This window comes from Triticum aestivum, chromosome 2B, assembly GCF_018294505.1.
Source record: "Triticum aestivum cultivar Chinese Spring chromosome 2B, IWGSC CS RefSeq v2.1, whole genome shotgun sequence".
NCBI lineage: Eukaryota > Viridiplantae > Streptophyta > Magnoliopsida > Poales > Poaceae > Triticum > Triticum aestivum.
In genome coordinates, this window is record NC_057798.1 from 1,071,752 (window position 1) to 1,085,514 (window position 13,763).

Here is a 13,763-nt window from a genome sequence, read left to right on the forward strand (position 1 = left end):
TGCAGTTCTATAGGCCCATAATGCATCATCAAGTTTCTTGGACCAATTCTTTCTAGATCTATTAATAGTCTTTTGCAAAATTAATTTGAGCTCTCTATTACTCAATTCTACTTGACCACTAGACCGAGGGTGATAAGGAGATGCAATTCTATGATTAACATCATACTTAGCAAGCATTTTACGAATAGCACCATGAATAAAATGTGAACCACCATCAGTCATTAAATATCTAGGGACTCCAAACCTTGGAAAAACAACTTCTTTAAGCATCTTAATAGAGGTGTTATGATCAACACTACTAGTTGGAATAGCTTCTACCCACTTAGTAACTTAATCAACAACAACTAAAATATGTGTATATCCATTAGAGGCTGGAAAATGTCCCATATAATCAAAGCCCCAAACATCAAATGGTTCAATAACAAGAGAATAATTCATAGGCATTTCTTGACGTCTACTAATATTACCAATTCTTTGACATTCATCACAAGACAAGACAAACTTACGAGCATCTTTGAAGAGAGTAGGCCAATAAAAACCGGATTGCAATACCTTATGTGCAGTTCTATCTCCAGCGTGGTGTCCTCCATATGGTTCGAAGTGACACTTGCGTAGGATCCGTTCCTGTTCATGCTCAGGTACACATCATCTAATAACACCATCTACTCCTTCTTTATAAAGGTGTGGGTCATCCCAGAAGTAATGTCTTAAATCATAAAAGAACTTTTTCTTTTGCTGGTATGTGAAACTAGGTGGTATAAATTTAGCAACAATGTAATTAGCATAATTAGCATACCATGGAGCAGTACGAGAAGCATTAATGACCGCTAATTGTTCATCAGGAAAACTATCATCAAGAACATTCTCTAACCTAGACAAGTTGTCTACAACGGGGTTCTCAGCTCCCTTTCTATCAATAATATGCAAATCAAATTCTTGGAGCAAGAGAACCCATCTAATAAGTCTAGGTTTAGCATCTTTCTTTTCCATAAGATATTTAATAGCAACATGATCAGTGTGAATAGTAACTTTAGAATCAACAATATAAGGTCTGAACTTATCACAAGCAAATACAACTGCTAAGAATTCTTTTTCAGTAGTAGCATAATTTCTCTGGGCAGTATCAAGAGTTTTACTAGCATACTGGATAACATTTAATTTCTTATCAACTCTTTGCCCTAGAACAGCACCTACAACATAATCACTAGCATCACACATAATTTCAAAGGGTAAATTCCAATCAGGTGGCTGAACAATAGGTGCAGTGGTCAAAGCTTTCTTAAGTATTTCAAATGCTTCTACACAATCATCATCAAAGACAAAAGGAATATCTTTTTGCAATAAATTAGTCAGAGGCCTAGAGATTTTAGAAAAGTCCTCATTAACCATAAAGTGGCACTTTTCCCAATTCAAGACGAGACTAGTGTCTTCAGATCTCTGCAAAACTCGATCAAGGTTGCTCAAGCAATCATCAAAAGAGGATCCATAAATGGACAAGTCATCCATGAATACCTCACAAATCTTTTCACAAAAGTCAGAGAATATTGCCATCATGCATCTTTCAAAGGTAGTAGGTGCATTACATAAACCAAAAGGCATACGTCTATAAGCAAAAGTACCGAGATGGCAAGTAAAAGTAGTTTTTGATTGATCCTCGCTGACATAGGTATTTGAGAGAAACCAGAATAACCATCTAGAATGCAGAAATGTGTATGTTTGGATAGTCTTTCTAGCATTTGATCAATAAAAGGTAAAAGGGTAATGATCTTTCTTAGTAGCCTTATTTAATTTACGAAAATCAATTACCATCCTATAACCTGTAATATTTCTTTGCGGAATCAATTCATCTTTATCATTAGGAACAACAGTAATAAGTCCCTTCTTAGGAATGCAACGGACAGGACTTACCCAATCACTATCAGCAACGAGATAAACTATACCTGCCTCCAGGAGCTTTAGTATCTCCTTTCTTACCACTTCTTTCATCTTAGGATTTAATCGTCGTTGAGGATCTCTAACTGGTTTGGAGCCTTCGTCCAATTTAATTTTATGTTGGCATAGAGTGGGACTAATGCCCTTAAGATCATCCAGAGCATATCCAATAGCAGCACGGTGCTTCTTTAGAGTTTTCAATAATATTTCCTCTTCCTGCTCTGAAAGGTTAGCACTAATAATAACACGATATATCTTCTTTTCATCAAGATAAGCATATTTAAGATTATGAGGTAATGGTTTAAGCTCAAACACGGGATCACCCTTGGGTGGAGGAGGTTCCCCTAGGATTTCAACAGGCAAGTTGGGTTTCAGAATAGGACCCTGTTTAAGGAATAATTCATCTATTTCCCTTATTTCATTCATAAACATATCATTTTCATGGTCTAGCAAATATTGTTCTAACGGAACAGTAGGAGGCATGGCAATAGAAGAAAGACCAATAATTTCATCCTTACTAGGCAATTCTTTATCATGGGGTTGTCTACGAAACTTAGCAAAATTAAACTCATGTTTCATATCCCCCAAGCCAATTGTAACAACGTCCTTTTCACAATCAATCTTAGCATTGACAGTATTCAAGAAGGGTCTACCAAAAATAATGGGACAAAAGCTATCTTGTGTGGAACCAAGAACAAGAAAATCAACAGGATATCTAACTTTCCCACACAAGACTTCAACATCTCTAACAATCCCAAATGTTGTAATAATATCCCTATTGGCAAGCTTAATTGTAACATCAATACCTTCTATTTCAGCGGGTGAAATATCATGCATAATTTCTTCATATATGGAGAAAGGTATTGCACTAGCACTAGCACCGATATCACATAAGACATGATAATAATGATCTCCTATTTTAACAGAAATAACAGGCATGCCTACAACGGGTCTATGTATCTTAGCATCTGGTCTAGCAATATTAGCAGTTTCACCACAGAAGTAAATAACATGCCCATCTATATTACCATCCAAGAGATCTTTAACCATAGCAATATTAGGTTCAACTTTAATTTGCTCAGGAGGTGTATATGTTCTACGAACCACAGTTGAAGCTTTAGCATGATCCTTTATGCTAACAGGGAAAGGTGGTTTCTCAACATAAGTGGTAGGAACAATAGGATCATTATAAGTAATAGTCTTTTCTTCAACTGTAATAGGTGCAACTACTTTTACTTCAATGGGAGGATTATATTTGAACCACTTCTCCTTAGGGAGATCAACGTGAGCAGCAAAAGACTCACAGAAAGAAGCTACTATCTCAGAGTCAAGTCCATATTTAGCGCTAAATCCACAAAAAGCATCGGTATCCATAAAAGATTTAACACAATCAAACTTAGGTGTCATACCTGACTCCTTACCATCATCAGAACCCCAATCTTTAGAGTTGCGTTTAATTCTTTCCAGTAAATCCCACTTGAATTCAGTAGTCTTCAGCATATAAGAACCAGCACAGAAAGTATCAAGCATGGTGCGATCATTGAGAGAAAGCCGAGCATAATTTTTTTTGAATGATCATTTCTCTTGAGAGCTCATGATTGGGGCATGAATATAACATTGACTTAAGCCTCCCCCAAGCTTGAGCAATGCTTTCTCCTTTGCGAGGCCAGAAATTATATAGGTAATTACGATCACGATGAACAAGATGCATAGGATAGAACTTCTGGTGAAATTCCAACTTCAATCATTTATAGTTCCAAGATCTCGTATCATCACATAGCCTATACCATGTCAATGCATCTCCCTTCAAAGATAAAGGGAAGACCTTCCTCTTGACAACATCATCGAGAATACCTGCAAGCTTAAATAATCCACAAACTTCTTCCACAAAGATAAGGTGTAAATCGGGATGCAATGTTCCATCTCCTACAAAGGGATTAGCTAGCTGTTTCTCTATCATACCCGAAGGAATCTCAAAGTGAACATTTTCAGTAGGTTCAGTAGGTTGAGGAGCAACTCTTTGCTCTACTGGTCGGGGCGAAGATGCCCCGAACAAGCCCCTCAAAGGATTAGTTTCCATAGTAACAAGTGACAGAAATTTCAGCACACTATATAAATGTTTCCTTACCAAGTTCCACTCACCAAAAGCGCTTGACACCCCGGCAACGGCACCAGAAAAGAGTCTTGATGACCCACAAGTATAGGGGATCTATAGTAGTCCTTTCGATAAGTAAGAGTGTCGAACCCAACGAGGAGCATAAGGAAATGACAAGCGGTTTTCAGTAAGGTATTCTCTGCAAGCACTGAAATTGTAGGTAGCAGATAGTTTTGTGATAAGATAATTTCTAACGGGTAACAAGCAATGAATGTAAATAAAGTGCAGCAAGGTGGCCCAATCCTTTTTGTAGCAATGGACAAGCCTGGACAATTTCTTATAATGAGAAAAGCGCTCCCGAGGACACATGGGAATTATCGTCAAGCTAGTTTTCATCACGCTCATATGATTCGCGTTCGGTACTTTGATAATTTGATATGTGGGTGGACCGGTGCTTGGGCACTTCCCTTTATTGGACAAGCATCCCACTTATGATTAACCCCTATTGCAAGCATCCGCAAATACAAAAGAAGTATTAAGGTAAACCTAACCATAGCATGAAACTAGTGGATCCAAATCAGCACCTTACGAAGCAATTTATAAACTAGGATTTAAGCTTCTGTCACTAGCAACCCATCATCTACTTATTACTTCCCAATGCCTTCCTCTAGGCCCAAATAATGGTGAAGTGTCATGTAGTTGACGTTCACATAACACCACTAGAGTAGGGACAACATACATCTCATCAAAATATCGAACGAATACCAAATTCACATGACTACTAATAGCAAGACTTCACCCATGTCCTCAGGAACAAACGTAACTACTCACAAAGCATATTCATGTTCATGATCAGAGGATTATTAATATGCATTAAGGATCCTAACATATAATCTTCCAGCAAGTAAACCAATTAGCATCAACTACAAGGAGTAATCAACACTACTAGCAACCCACAGGTACCAATTTGTGGTTTGGATACAAGATTGGATACAAGAGATGAACTAGGGTTTTGAGAGGAGATGGTGCTGGTGAAGATGTTGATGGAGATTGACCCCCTCCCAATGAGAGGATCGTTGGTGATGACGATGGTGATGATTTCCCCCTCCCGGAGGGAAGTTTCCCCGGCAGAACAGCTCCGTCGGAGCCCTAGATTGTTTTCGCCAAGGTTCCGCCTCGTGGCGGCGGAGTTTCGTCCCGTAAGCTTGCTTATGATTTTTTTCCAGGGTAAAAGCCTTCATATAGCAGAAGATGGGCACCAGAGGGCCACCAGGGGGCCCACCAGACAAGGGGCATGCCCAGTGGGGGGGGGGCACCCTCGTGGCTAGGGTGTGGGCCCCCTCTGGTACTGTCTTTGCTCAATAATTCTTATTAATTCCAAAAATGACTTTCCTGGAGTTTCAGGACTTTTGGAGCTATGCAGAATAGGTTTCCAATATTTGCTCCTTTTCCAGCCAGAATCCCAGCTGCCGGCATTCTCCCTCCTCATGATAAACCTTGTAAAATAAGAGAGAATAGCCATAAGTCTTGTCACATAACGTGTAATACGGCCCATAATGCAATAAATATCGATATAAAAGCATGATGCAAAATGGATGTATCAACCTTGTATCTCATTTATCCAAGACTATGTTGATGCTTAATTCTCATCCTTACATTAGTCTTTTCAAGTGCTTTTTATGACTCACACATTTCTTTTTGGTTGAGCCTTTTCATAAGTTGCCTCTTTTACATGTTGCTCAACCATTTTGTTGTTCCAAGTGCTAGGCTTTCTTTCCTATATGCTCACTTGCACTTGTTGCAAGTTTCTATTGATTTTGGGGGAGCTATGATTCTATTTTGTGCACTTTGTATTCAAATACAAAAATTCTTATGTGTGCACAAATCATGGGGAGCTTCTCTAGTTTCTTTAGAACACTCCTTCGCTAATATCATAATATCCTTTATTCATGTGGCTCATAGGATCTTTGGTCTAGTTGGTTCAATTGATATCCTTTGATTGCTTGCTTCAATTGGTATCTTTTGATTGCTTTATTGCTTGTGTCTCTCTTTGTTATGTCCTTGTGGCATATCATTCTTTAGCAATCTTTGTGCCTCAATATAGTTTGTGTTCCTCCAAGTATTTACCTTTGGATATGTGTATGGCATTCCACTATCTTGTTGAGAAATACACAATTTATGGAGGAACACTTTTTATATTGGCCTTCTAAGCTTTTTTCCCATTTTGGCAATCGATGCCAATGGGGGAGAAGTTTCAGAAAGTTTTATGGAGAAGGCGAGTCTTCTCCTTGCTTTGGTTTTGTTCCTAAGCATTTGCATATCATTCTCCTGCATCATTGGTTGTTGCATTGCAAGGTGATGCATAATTCCTTATATAAAGTCTCTTGAAAGTGATTGTCATCAATTACCAAAATGGGGGAGATTGAAAGGCATGCAGTGCCCCCATGTGTGGTTTTGGTAATTGATGACAATCTCTATGGGCTAATGGTTGTCTTGAGTTATATTTGAAGGATTTGTCCATAGGCTTTTCTTGAAGTCGATGTGTTGGTTTCAAGGAGTTTATGAGTTGACCAAGGTGCTATTAAGGAATTATCCAAAGATTGGTCATGTGAGTGTCGAGCTTATTGCAAGCATGTCTTGAAGAAGAAGATTGTGTGATCATTCATGTTTACCTTCAAGACATCATCCAAATGAAGAGAGTTGGAAATATTTAAGGTTGATCAAGACTAAGTCAAGAGTGAATCAAGTTGATCAACTCACAAAGCGTAGAAGATGTACCGAGAGGGATCAAGTGATCCCATGTTATGGTAAGCATTGTCCATTGTGCTTTGTGTACTAACCCATGGTCTATGTGAGAGTTCTATGTGGGGTTAAGTACGTGTTCATGGGCTCGCGTCAAGAGGAAGATATCACTCAACCAATGGAGAGGATGACATCAAGTGGTGATCGTCATCAAGATTGTCGTGCGCAAGTTCAAGTGGAGCATCACGAAGAGATCAAGTGCTTTAATTTTGCTGTCCATCGTGGTGTCAATGGACTTGTGAAGATGTGCCGAAGAGTGGCTCACCCATAGTGGAGTATGGGGGAGCAATCATCTAGTCTTCATCGACCCAACGAAATCAAGAAAGGTGGTCCAACTTGAGGGATTGAAGATCGTCATCATCTAGATCAAGTGGACTTCGTGCAAGGCAAAGGTTTGCCCTTGATAGGTTTTATATTTTACCGATCTCATGGTGATAGTTGGAGACCGGGTTATAGGATCGATAGCCGTACTATAAAGGGAGGCTCTCAAGTGAGTAGCGTGACCGTATCGTTTGTCGAGAGCTCAAACCATTACATCCTTGCATCATCTTTCTTGATTCTTATTTGTCTTTTCTTTTGAGGTTTTAGAGCTTGTGGTTATCTTCGTGACAAGCTCTAGTACATCAAAAACGGAGTTCACATGCTTCTTCTATTGCGTTTTCGGTGTTGGAGGTTTTACCAGTCTTATTCGAGGAAGGGTTCTCACCATTTTCTTATGGTCCTTTTATAATTTCCTTCTTGTTGTTATTTCTTTCAAGATTGTGTTAGGCCTTGTCGCTAGCTTTCTAACAAACTTGGTTTTGATGAATTCGGAGTCCGTTTGGAGAAGTTGTGGTAGTTTTGGTGTTCTGAAATGGCTGCAGCGGTACTACCGCGGACATGAGCGGATGTAATTTTTTACTACCGCCCAGAGCAGTACTACCGCGGCTACTACAGCGGTAGTACCGCTCCGGACCAAAAACTCGTCACAAGTCCAGCGGTGGTAGGCACGGATGTATTTTTTAGTACCGCTACCCTTTGAGGTAGTACCGCTACCCCTAGTGGTAGTACCGTAAGGTCGAGCGGTAGTACCGCTCTGTGCGGGCTGTGAGCATAATGGTTGGATTTTCCCTCACCTATAAAATCTTCTTCCCCAATGAACCTTATCCTTTGAGCTCGTGTTCTTCCCCCATTGTTGACCTTCTTCGAGCTTGCTAACTCTCAATCCCTCCAATGATTCTTCCAAGTTCTTGAGGGAAAAGAGAGAGGAGATCTAGATCCACGTTTTCACCAACCACTTTCTCCTCTGAGTGAGGGGAACCCCTTGGATCTATATCTTGGAGTTCTTCGTGTTCTTCTTTTGTTCTTCCTCTCATTTTCCTCCCTAGCATTAGTTGCTTTGGTGGGATTTGGGAGAGAAGGACTTGGGAACTCCGTGTGCCCTTGCCATTGCATTTGGTGCATCGTGTTGAGTTCTCCATGGTGATACGTGGAAGTGAAGTTTGAGAAGCTTATTACTCTTGGGTGTTTGGGCACTCTAGAGCTTGTTCCTCTTGGGTGCCTTGGCGGTTGGTGTTGTTCGGAGCTCAATCATTGTGGTGTAAAGCTCCAGGCAAGCGTCGGGGTCTCCAATTAGGTTGTGGAGATCGCCCCGAGCAATTTGACGGGTACCGGTGACCGCCCCCAAGGGTTGCCAAAGTGTACGGGTTCGGTGACCGCCCCCAAGGGTTGCCATTTGTACGGGTTTGGTGACTGCCCTCAAGGGTCCCTTAGTGGAATCACGACATCTTGCATTGTGCGAGGGTATGAGGAGATTACAGTGGCCCTAGTGGCTTCTTGGGGAGCATTGTGCCTTCACACCGCTCCAAATAGAGATTAGCATCCGCAAGGGTGTGAACTTTGGGATACATCGTCGTCTCCATGTGCCTCGGTTATCTCCTACCCGAGCCCTTTACTTATGCACTTTACTTTGTGATAGCCATATTGTTCTTTGTCATGTATCTTGATATCACATAGTTACTTATCTTGCTTAGCATAAGTTGTTGGTGCACATAGGTGAGCCTAGTTGTTGTAGGTTTTGTGCTTGACAAATTAACCGCTAGGTTTATTCCTCATTTGTTCAAGCCTAAACCATAATTATTTTAAAGCGCCTATTCACCCCCCCTCTAGGCGACATCCTCGATCTTTCACTTTCTCTCAATAATCGCTCCATGCTCGATACTTCTTGTACTGGTTCTTTTATGATGAAGACTATTGAATTCAGATGGGATTTATTGGAAAGAATTAAATGCAACTCTGAAGATTGGGAACTCGACGAAGGCAAGGAGTCAGGTATAACACCTAAGTTTGATTGTGTTATATCTTTTATGGATACCGATGCTTTTCATGAATTTAGCACTAAATATGGACTTGACTTTGAGATAGTAGCTTCCTTCTGTGAATCATTTGCTACTCATGTTGATCTCCCTAAGGAGAAGTGGTTTAAATATCATCCTCCTATTGAAGTAAAAGTAGTAGAACCTATTAAAAGTAAAGAAAAGACTATTACTTATAATGTTGATCCTATTGTTCCTACTGCTTATATTGAGAAACCACCTTTCCCTGTTAGAATAAAGGATCATGCTAAAGCTTTGACTGTGGTTCGTAAGAGTAATGCTAGAACACCTACACCCCTGAGAAAATTAAAGTTGAACCAAGTATTGCTATGGTTAAAGATCTCTTGGTCGATAATATTGATGGGCATGTTATTTACTTCTGTGATGAAGCTGCTAGAATTGCTAGACGCGATACTAAAAATAAACATAAACCTGTTGTTGGCATGCCTGTTGTTTGTGTTAAAATAGGAGATCATTGTTATCATGGCTTATGTGATATGGGTGCTAGTGCGAGTGCAATACCTCATTCCTTAAAAGAAGAAATTATGCATGATATTGCACCTGCTGAAATATAAGGTATTGATGTTACTATTAAACTTTCCAATAGAGATACTATTTCACCAATTGGGATTGTTAGAGATGTTGAAGTCTTGTGTGGGAAAATTAAATATCCTACTAATTTTCTTGTTCTTGGTTCCCCACAAGATAACTTTTGTCCCATTATATTTGGTAGACCCTTCTTGAATACTGTTAATGCTAAGATAGACCGCGAAAAGGATATTGTTACTGTTGGTTTAGGGGATATGCCTCATGATTTAATTTTGCTAAATTCCGTAGACAACCCCATGATAAAGAATTTCCTAGTAAGGATGAAATCACTGGTCTTGCTTCCATTGCCATACCTCCTAATAATCCTTTAGAACAATACTTGCTAGACCATGAAAATGATATGTTTACGAATGAAAGAAGGGAAATAGATGAAATATTCTTTAAACAGGGGCCTATATTGAAACACAACTTGCCTGTTGAAATCCTAGGGGATCGTCCTCCACCCAAGGGTAATCCTGTGTTTGAGCTTAAACCATTACCTGATACTCTTAAATATGCTTATCTTGATGAAAAGAAGATATATCCTGTTATTATTAGTGCTAAACTTTCAGAACATGAAGAAGAGAAATTATTGAAAACTCTGAAGAAGCACCATGCTGCTATTGGATATACTCTGGATGATTTTAAGGGCATTAGTCCCACTCTATGCTAGTAGCCATCGAGGTGGGCACAACCCACCAGGGCGTGCCTGGGCCCCCAGGTGCGCCTAGGTGGGTTGTGCCCCCTCGGGGCACCCCTCTGGTACTTTTATGGCCCATCCTAGGTGTTCTGCTCCATAAAAATTCTCCAAAAAGTTTCGTTCTATTTGGACTGCGTTTGATATTGATTTCCCATGAAGTAAAAAACAAGCAAAAACAGCAACTGGCACTTGGCACTATGTCAATAGGTTAGTCCCAAAAAATGATATAAAGTTGCTATAAAATTATTGTAAAACATCCAAGAATGATAATATAACAGCATGGAACAATCAAAAATTATAGATACGTTGGAGACGTATCATCGTATCACTTGAGTTTATTGATATAGCTTTCTTCATGTCAAGTATCTATAGCTCATCTCCATGGATAGATCTTGCGTGTGCATAGAATTTTTTTCCGACAATGTTCCCCAACAATGAAAACGATGGCTAATGAGTATTTTCAAACCATTTTCTCTGCTGATCCGAACCTTAACTATTCTCCTGTTCTGAATCTCTTTCATGTCATGGTTACTGATGAGGATAATGCAAGATTATGTGAACCTTTAAGTGATAAGGAGATAGCAATCGCTCTGTTTCAGATCGGGCCATTGAAGGCTCTAGGGCCTGATGGATTTCCAGCCAGGTTTTTTCAGCGCAATTGGAGCACACTCCGGGACAGTGTCATAAAGTATGTTAAGGATTTCTTCACGACAGGAGTAATGCCAGAGGAGGTTAACTCAACTTCCATTGTTCTCATTCCCAAAATTCCGAATCCTACTAAGTTGACTGATTTTAGACCTATAAGCCTATGCAACATCATTTATAATATAATCACAAAGTGTTTGGTCAACCGATTGCGACCATTACTTGATGGCATTATCTCACGGGAATAAAGTGCCTTTATCCCGAGGAGGATGATAACAGATAATGCACTCATTGCTTTTGAGTTTATCCATCACATTAAGCAGGAGAAGGATCCTACTAAGAGTTTCTGTGCTAATAAACTGGACTTATCAAAAGCATATGATACAGTGGACTGGGTATTCTTGAAGCAAATGATGCAAAAGTTGGGGTTTTCTCGTCGATGGTTGGACTGGATAATGGCATGCGTCACATCGGTGAGGTATTCAGTTAAATTAAATGGAACCCTCTTAGATTCGTTTGCACCGTCACGTGGGCTATGGCAAGACGACCCATTATCACCATTTTTATTCTTATTTTTATTCTATTATCATCGGTGAGGTATTCAGTTAAATTAAATGGAACCCTCTTAGATACTCTAGATACTACCCAGAGGGTAAGTTGGAGGACCCAGTCTTTTCTGGGAATGCATCGCCCTCTTGGCAAGCAATTAGCTACGCACTCGAGCTACTGAAAAAGGCCTAGTTTGGAGGGTTGGCAATGGTTCAAGCATAAGAGGTTGGAGAGATAACTGGATTCCAAGACCCCACTCGTTCAAACCAGTGTCTCTCAAAGGTCATTGCCGCACTCGATTTGTGTCTGAGCTTCTGAATGAATATGGTTCTTGGAACCTTGAGCTACTACAGAACTATTTCCTGCCTTGTGATGTTGATGAGATCCTCGGAATCAGAGCTTCTCCTAGGGATGAGGAGGATACCCTAGCATGGGGACCGGGGAGAGGTTGACAATTCTAGGTTAAATCTGCTTATGACTTCGCTTTTGAGGAAATGTACAGAGAATACGATTCCGCGTCTAGCAGTAATCCTGATGGCAGAAGAGGTATGTGGAAACTGATTTGGTCTACTGATGTACCCCCTATTGTACGGAAATTTGCTTGGAGGGTAGTTACGGATTCTTTGCCTACTTGGTAAGCACAAGAGAACCTTGGAGACTACTAATGTGTGCCCGGTATGTGGTTTGGAGCCTGAAAATAACTTTCACCCCTTGTGTCGATGCCCTAGAGCTCGGGAACTATGGTATTATATGTCGGATGTGTGGCAGTTTCCGGACGTTGATCAGGTTCAATACACATGCAAGGAGTGGTTATTCCATGTTCTGGAGCCCTTGCATGAGTTTCAAAGATGCATGGTTCTGTTGACGTTGTGGCGTTGTTGGTTCATTCGAAATGAAATTGTCCACCATAAGAAGCCGCCACCCTCTTGAAGTATCCAAGAGATTTCTTCTCAGCTATTTGGAGTCTCTAGTTGCTACAAAGTTAAACTCACATATGGATCCTAAGAAGGATAAAACAGTGGTATCATATGATCGCATCAGGTATAGGGAACCAGCTCAATTAACACCTATGGTCGCCCCCCATGGTCTTCTCCACCAGGTGCGTGGGTCAAACTCAACTCAGATGGGTCTCATTCAGCTGGAGGGGCTGGTGCAGGTATGGTGCTTCGAGATGCTCAGGGAGGTATAATATTCTCCGCTTGCAGGACGCTTTACTCTTGCCGGGAAGCTTTAGAGGCAGAGTTGTGTGTGTGCATGAAGGGTTTATCGATTGCGAACCAGAGAAGCGAGCTCTCGATTGCCATTGAGATGGACTCATTAGTTGCGGTCAAGATGGTCCAGGGGCGTGATCAAGACAGGTCTATCTATGCTTCTTTAGTTAAAACTAAAAAGAGATTAGATACCTCTTATCTCTTTGTGAAAATTGTATTACTCATATAAGCCGTTTTCAAAATAAGGTTAGCGATAGCTTAGTGAATTTCGCTCGCGTTGGATAGGTTCTGGCCCTGGTGTGCACTGGAACTAGCTTCTGCTGATTGTAACACTGATATGGTTTGAGTAATACAAGTTTTTCACCCGCAAAAAAAAAAGTCTTATGCCATTGAATCAAGGGTATGTAAAACATATACATGTCGGCATAGCCTCATGTGCTGATGCCCCTATAGTATACATATCAGCATGGTCTAATTAAAATGCCTATTAAAAACATAGGAATTAGTCTCCCAACATGCATGTAATGGACTAATGGTTCATTTCCATCCTACATGTAATGGCAGAACGGTGCTGAAGGCCACCTCATTAGCACCTTGTTGAAGCTGGCACACTAATGTCAAGTTTTTCAATCACTTGCTTCTCATCAGTTTTGAACTGGAAGGCCTCATTACCATCATGGCCTTTCTTGTTCCAGGTTTGTTGCAAGAAAAAACGCCAAATTGTTGTTAAATATGGAAGCTCCACCAGAGAGTAGTCAGTAGAGATTCGAAAAATTGCATTAGAAAACATGAAGGTAAATATATAAAAAAAAGTGCATATATAGCAAGCTCAAGGATTTACCTTGACAGCTGAATTATGGCAAATTCTGCGTTTAGAGCAACTCAAA